This window comes from Arachis ipaensis, chromosome B1, assembly GCF_059453495.1.
Source record: "Arachis ipaensis isolate K30076 ecotype BB chromosome B1, ASM5945349v1, whole genome shotgun sequence".
NCBI lineage: Eukaryota > Viridiplantae > Streptophyta > Magnoliopsida > Fabales > Fabaceae > Arachis > Arachis ipaensis.
Window position 1 is genome coordinate 47,192,732 of NC_142436.1, and position 7,022 is coordinate 47,199,753.

Genomic DNA, 7,022 nt, shown 5'->3' on the forward strand with positions numbered 1-7,022 from the left:
GCATCATCAGGGGGCTCGGGCCTTTTGTAGGAACAAGGGGCTTGTAGTGGTTTCTTCTTCTTTTTCTTGTTCCTCTGTCGTCTGGCATAATCTTCATCATCAGCGTCACTCCATTGGTTAGCACAGTCACAGTCAGAATCACACATGGAGGGGTCAATATCCCAAATGAAGAGACCATTTATATGAGAAACATAAACAAGTTTTTCATTTTCATAGAAGTGTACAGGTGGATCATCTTGATTGTGAGTTATTTGCACCTAGACAGGAGAGACCATATTAATCCTTCTAAAGGATGGTCCTCGCAGTGAGGTTTGCTTGATTATTCCAGGTCTTTGGAAAACAGTAGTCACCGTTCCATCACTATTATGGGTAATAGTTTAGGGTATTGTAGTATGAATATCAACCTGTTCCTTTGGGAAAGCTTTCTCATAATCGATAATCCATTCTAATAAAATGATAGAAGAAAGTTCATTAGTAGTGATCATTCTTGGAATGTTTACGATTGCTGGCCCTCTAGCATTATCTGTGAACATGAATAATACTTCTCCTGTAGTGTTTGGGAGATTGAGATCAAGAGAATGGTCTTGAACTCTGTAGAGGACTTAGTGATGCAAGGTGGCCTGTTCAGCATTAGAGTCTTGAGTTACTCCAACTAGCTGTATTTGGATTTTTAGCCTTTGACATATCGTTGGGTCTGATAATCTCATGGTGAAATTAGGAGCTATAGTGAGAATGACACTTCCATTTAATAGTGTAGTTACTAATGCTCCAATCAAGGCATGCTGGTATTCTTTGAAAGTGGTATCTAAAAGAGCAACCTTGGCTGTCACTGGAAGGGACTTTCTTCCATGAAGAGTAAGAATGAGCCTAACTGCTCTCAGATACAAATAAGTGTAGCCTTGGTTTTGGTAATTTTGAATGAGTTCTTGTAGGATTTCTAGGGTTATATACTATTCAGCAGTAGTGGCTTTTAAACCACACTATTGTTGATGGAAGGACTGGATGATCAATTCAACCATCCTGAAGTACTAGAGATCCATGATGCACGGAAAACTTGTCTCTCAACAAATCTCCCTTCGGCAAGTGTACCGAATTTGTCGTCAAGTAAAAACTCACAATAGAGTGAGGTCGAATCCCACAGGGATTGATTGATCAAGCAACTTTAATTAGAAGAATGTTCTAGTTGAGCGAATCCAGAATTTGGGTCGAGAGTTGCAGAAAATAAAATGGCGGGAATGTAAATAACAGAAAGGTAAATGCTAGAATTAAAGGACTGGAAGTAAATGACTGAAAATAAATTGCAGAATTGTAAATGGGAATGGGGGATTTGCTCATAAAAGTAAACGGCAGAAATTAAAGAGAATGGGTAAGATCAGAGATGGGGAGTTCATTGGGCTTAGGAGATGTTGCAATTCTCCGGATCAAGTTCATTATCATCTCTTCCTCAATCAATGCACTCATTGATCTCCTTGGCAATCTTAAGTGATTGAATTACAATTTCTTGCAATTTAATCTCTCAAATCTTGATCAATAGCCAATTCCTTGGTCAATTGCTCATGAGAAGAGATGAAGTATGGTCACTGATTATACCACATGCATTTCCCAAATCAAGTATTGAGAGGGTTATAGTCACATACCCATCCAAACCCAATTTGGTCCAGCATGAGAAAGCAATTCTAGCTTGATCTCTTCATTCCTCTTTCAAGGTTCAAAAGAGATCCAAGTTTGAATAGCTTCTCTTCCAAGATAACTACTCAATTGGATGAAGATCGAAAGCTTTCAAGTAAAATCAAGAGAAAAGATAGAAGAAGAATAATGAAAATTAGTATTGATCCATCAAATTACAACAGAGCTCCCTAACCCAATGAAAGGGGTTTAGTTGTTCATAGCTCTAGAAAATGAAAATAAAGATGAAGAATACATCATAGAACTAGAAATTGCAGAGAAAGTAAAATACAAAGAGTAATTCTCTTTTTCTAACTTTCCAGACCTCCTTAACAATTCAAAGCTACTCCTATATATACTACTCTTCTCAGCTTCTAGTTTGCTCTTCAAGTCTTGGGCCTTTGGATCTTGAGTTTGAAGCAGTTCTTTTCTTCATTTGGGCTTGGCTTTACTTGCAGAGAGAAAGTGCTAAGTGGGCAGAGACTTTAGCTCAGGGCGTTAGGGGTGTTAACATTTAGTGAAAGTATAAGTTCGAGAACGTTAGTGACACTTAACATTTTCACTAACGTTCCAATGTACCCCTTTGCCTCACGTTAGAGCCCACGTTAACTAGGTTAACGTGGCATCTAACGTTGCCTTGCGAACCTTCGAGAACGTTAGTGACACTCAACATTGTCACTAACGTTCCAGTGTGCCCCTTTTTGCTTCACGTTAAAGCCCACGTTAACTAGGTTAACGTGGCTTAACTTTGAGAACGTTAGTGACACTCAACATTGTCACTAACTGATGAGCGGATAATTTATATGCTTTTTGGCATTGTTTTTAGTATGTTTTTAGTAGAATCTAGTTACTTTTAGGGATGTTTTCATTAGTTTTTATGTTAAATTCACATTTCTGGACTTTACTATGAGTTTGTGTGTTTTTCTGTGATTTCAGGTATTTTCTGACTGAAATTGAGGGGCTTGAGCAAAAATCAGATTCAGAGGTTGAAGAAGGATTGCTGATGCTGTTGGATTCTAACCTCCCTGCACTCAAAATGCATTTTCTAGAGCTACAGAACTCGAAATGGTGCGCTGCCAATTGCGTTGGAAAGTAGACATCCAGGGCTTTCCAGCAATATATAATAGTTCATACTTTGGCCAAGAATAGATGACGCAAACTGGCATTCAACGCCAGCTCTCTGCCCAATTCTAGCGTCCAGCGCCAGAAAAGGATCCAAAACCAGAGTTGAACGCCCAAACTGGCACAAATGCTGGCGTTCAACTCCAAGAAGGACCTCTACACGTGCAACACTCAAGCTCAGCCCAAGAACACACCAAGTGGGCCCCGGAAGTGGATTTATGCATCAATTACTTACTTCTGTAAACCCTAGTAGCTAGTTTATTATAAATAGGACCTTTTACTATTGTATTAGACATCTTTGGACGCCTGGTTCTTAGATCAGAGGGGCTGGCCATTCGGCCATGCCTGGACCTTTTACTTATGTATTTTTAACGGTAGAGTTTCTACACTCCATAGATTAAGGTGTAGAGCTCTGCTGTTCGTCAAAGATTAATGCAAAGTACTACTGTTTTCTATTCAATTCATCTTGTTTTGCTTCTAAGATATTCATTCGTACTTCAATCTGAATGTGATGAACGTGACAATCATCATCATTCCCTATGAATGCGTGCCTGACAACCACTTCCGTTCTACCTTCGACTAAATGAGTATCTCTAAGATCTCTTAATCAGAATCTTCGTGGCGTAAGCTAGAATGATGGCGGCATTCAAGAGAATCCGGAAAGTCTAAACCTTGTCTGTGGTATTCCGAGTAGGATTCAATGAATGAATGACTGTGACGAGCTCCAAACTCGCGATTGCAGGGCGTTAGTGACAGACGCAAAAGGATAGTAAATCCTATTCCAGCATGATCGAGAACCGACAGATGAATAGCCGTGCCGTGACAGGGTGCGTTGATCATTTTCACTGAGAGGATAAGATGAAGCCATTGACAAGGGTGATGCCTCCAGACGATTAGCCGTGCCGTGACAGGGCATTGGATCATTTTCCCGAGAGATGACCGAAAGTAGCCGTTGACAATGGTGATGTATCACATAAAGCCAGCCATGGAAAGGAGTAAGACTGACTGGATGAAGATAGCAGGAAAGCAGAGGTTCAGAGGAATGAAAAGCATCTCCATTCGCTTATCTGAAATTCCTACCAATGATTTACATAAGTACCTCTATCCCTATTCTATTATTTATTATTCGAAAACACTATTATCAATTTATATATGCCTAACTGAGATTTGCAAGGTGACCATAGCTTGCTTCATACCAACAATCTCCGTGGGATTCGACCCTTACTCACGTAAGGTATTACTTGGACGACCCAGTGCACTTGCTGGTTAGTTACACGGAGTTGTGAACCATGGTCTTGGCATCATGTTTTTGGCGCCATTTCCAGGGAAAGAAAGAGCAATGAATTTTACATAATTAAAGTGTAATCACGATTCCGCGTACCAAGTTTTTGGCGCTGTTGCCGGGGATTGTTCGAGTATGGACAACTGACGGTTCATCCTGTTGCTCAGATTAGGTAATTTTCTTTTTGTTTTCTTTTCAAAAATTTTTCAAAAATATTTCAAAATTTTCTCATCTGTTTTCGAAAATAATATAAAAATGTTTTCAAAAATTTTATTCAATATTTTTAAGAATGAATTCTAGTGTTTCATGAAGCATGTTGAAGCCTGGCTGGCTGTAAAGCCATGTCTAATTCCTTTGGGAATGAGTATGTCAGGCGTGTCATGTCTGAATTACATGCTGAAGCTTGGCTGGCCATTGGCCATGTCTAGTGTTTTGGACCGGAGCTTTCATTGAAAGCTTGGCTGGCTAGTGAGCCATGTTTAATTCCTGGACTGAAGCTTTAGACTAAGAATGCAAGATTCCTGGAATTCATGTTAAAAATTTTGGAATCCTTATTTTTCCTTTTTTTTTCAAATAATTTTTCGAAAAATATAAAATAAAAATCCAAAAAAATTTAGAAAATCACAAAAATAAAAAATATTTCATGTTTCTTGTTTGAGTCTTGAGTCATATCATAAGTTTGGTGTCACTTGCATATGCATCTTGCATTTTTCGAAAATATCATGCATTCATAGTGTTCTTCATGATCTTCAAGTTGTTCTTGGTAAGTCTTCTTGTTTGATCTTGATGTTTTCTTGTTTTGCATCTTTAGTTGTTTTTCATGTGCATTTTTCGTTTGTTAGAGTCTAAACATGAAAGATTTCTAAGTTTGGTGTCTTACATGTTTTCTTTGCATTAAAAATTTTTCAAAAATGTGTTCTTGATGTTCATCATGATCTTCATAATGTTCTTGGTGTTTATCTTGACATTCATAGCATTATTGCATGCATTCATTGTTTTGATCTAAAAATTTCATGCATTGTATAATTTTCATATTTTTCATAAAAATTTCAAAAATAAAAAAAAATATCTTTCCCTTTTTCTCTCATCAAATTCGAAAATTTGGATTGACTTTTTCAAAAGTTTTTAAAATCAAGTTGTTTCTCATGAGTCAAATCAAATTTTCAATTTGAAAATCTTATCTTTTTCAAAATCTTTTTCAAAAATCAAACCTTTTTCAAAATTTTTAGTTATTTTCGAAAATTCCAAAAATCTTTTTCTTATTTTTATATCAAATTTTCGAAAATAACATAATCAATTAATGTTTTGATTCAAAAATTTGAAGTTTGTTACTTGCTTGTTAAGAAAGATTCAAACTTTAAGTTCTAGAATCATATCTTGTGATTTCTTGTGAATCAAGTCATTAATTGAGATTTTAAAAAATCAAATCTTTTTCAAAAACTAATTTCTATCATATCTTTTCAAAAATATCTTCTTATCTTTTTCAAAAATTTGATTTCAAAATATCTTCTCTAACTTCCTAACTTCTTATCTTTTCAAAATTAGTTTTCAAAATTTGTTTCAACTAACTAACTAACTTTTTGTTTGTTTCTTAACTTTTTCAAAACTACCTAACTAACTCTCTCTCTCATTTTCAAAAATATCTTCCCCCTTTTTCAAAATTTCTTTTTAATTTATTAATTATTTTAATTTTTAATTTTTAAATCTTAATTTTCGAAAATTACTAACATTTTTCAAAAACTATTTTCAAAAATCACTAACTCTTTTTCAAAAAAAAATCATTTTCGAAAATTCCTTCTCTCTCACCTTATTCTATTTATTTATTCATCTACTAACATCTCATCTCACATCTCTGCCATCCTCACAGTTGTGTTTCTTCCATTATATTACATTCTTTGTCTCCCCCTCTTTTTCTACTCACACAGGGATCCCTATACTGTGGTATAAAGGATCCATATTATTATTATTATTATTTTTCTGTTCCCTCTTCTTTGTCATATGAGCAGGAGCAAGGATAAGAACATTCTTGTGGAAGCAGATCCAGAACCTGAAAGGACTCTGAAGAGAAAATTAAGAGAAGCTAAATTACAACAATCCAGAGAAAACCTTTCAGAAATTTTCGAACAGGAAGAGGAGATGGCAGCCGAAAATAATAATAATGTAAGGAAGATGCTTGGTGACTTTACTGCACCCAATTCCAATTTACATGGAAGAAGCATCTCCATTCCTGCCATTGGAGCAAACAAATTTGAGCTGAAACCTCAATTAGTTTCTCTGATGCAGCAGAACTGCAAGTTTCATGGACTTCCATCTGAAGATCCTTTTCAGTTCTTAACTGAATTCTTGCAGATATGTGATACTATTAAGACTAATGGAGTAGATCCTGAAGTCTACAGGCTCATGCTTTTCCCCTTTGCTGTAAGAGACAGAGCTAGAATCTGGTTGGACTCTCAACCTAAAGATAGCCTGAACTCTTGGGATAAGCTGGTCACGGCCTTCTTAGCCAAGTACTTTCCTCCTCAAAAGCTGAGCAAGCTTAGAGCTGATGTTCAAACCTTCAAACAGAAAGAAGGTGAATCCCTCTATGAAGCTTGGGAAAGATACAAACAGTTGACCAAAAAGTGTCCTTCTAACATGCTTTCAGAATGGACCATCCTGGATATATTCTATGATGGTTTATCTGAGCTATCAAAGATGTCACTGGACACTTCTGCAGGTGGATCCATTCACCTAAAGAAAACGCCTGCAGAAGCTCAAGAACTCATTGACATGGTTGCTAATAACCAGTTCATGTACACTTCTGAAAGGAATCCTGTGAGTAATGGGACGCCTATGAAGAAGGGAGTTCTTGAAGTTGATACTCTGAATGCCATATTGGCTCAGAACAAAATATTGACTCAGCAAGTCAATATGATCTCTCAGAGTCTGCATGGAATGCAAGCTGCATCCAACA

The 7,022-nt window shown here is 36.6% G+C and overlaps 1 non-coding gene across 1 annotated transcript; it reads right to left on the minus strand.

The window, feature by feature from the left end:
* Positions 1–6,601: 6,601 nt before the first annotated feature.
* Positions 6,602–6,709, minus strand: LOC148576461 (small nucleolar RNA R71). Its single transcript, XR_015902798.1, has one exon. It is a non-coding gene; the product is annotated as a small nucleolar RNA R71 (small nucleolar RNA).
* Positions 6,710–7,022: the final 313 nt, after the last annotated feature.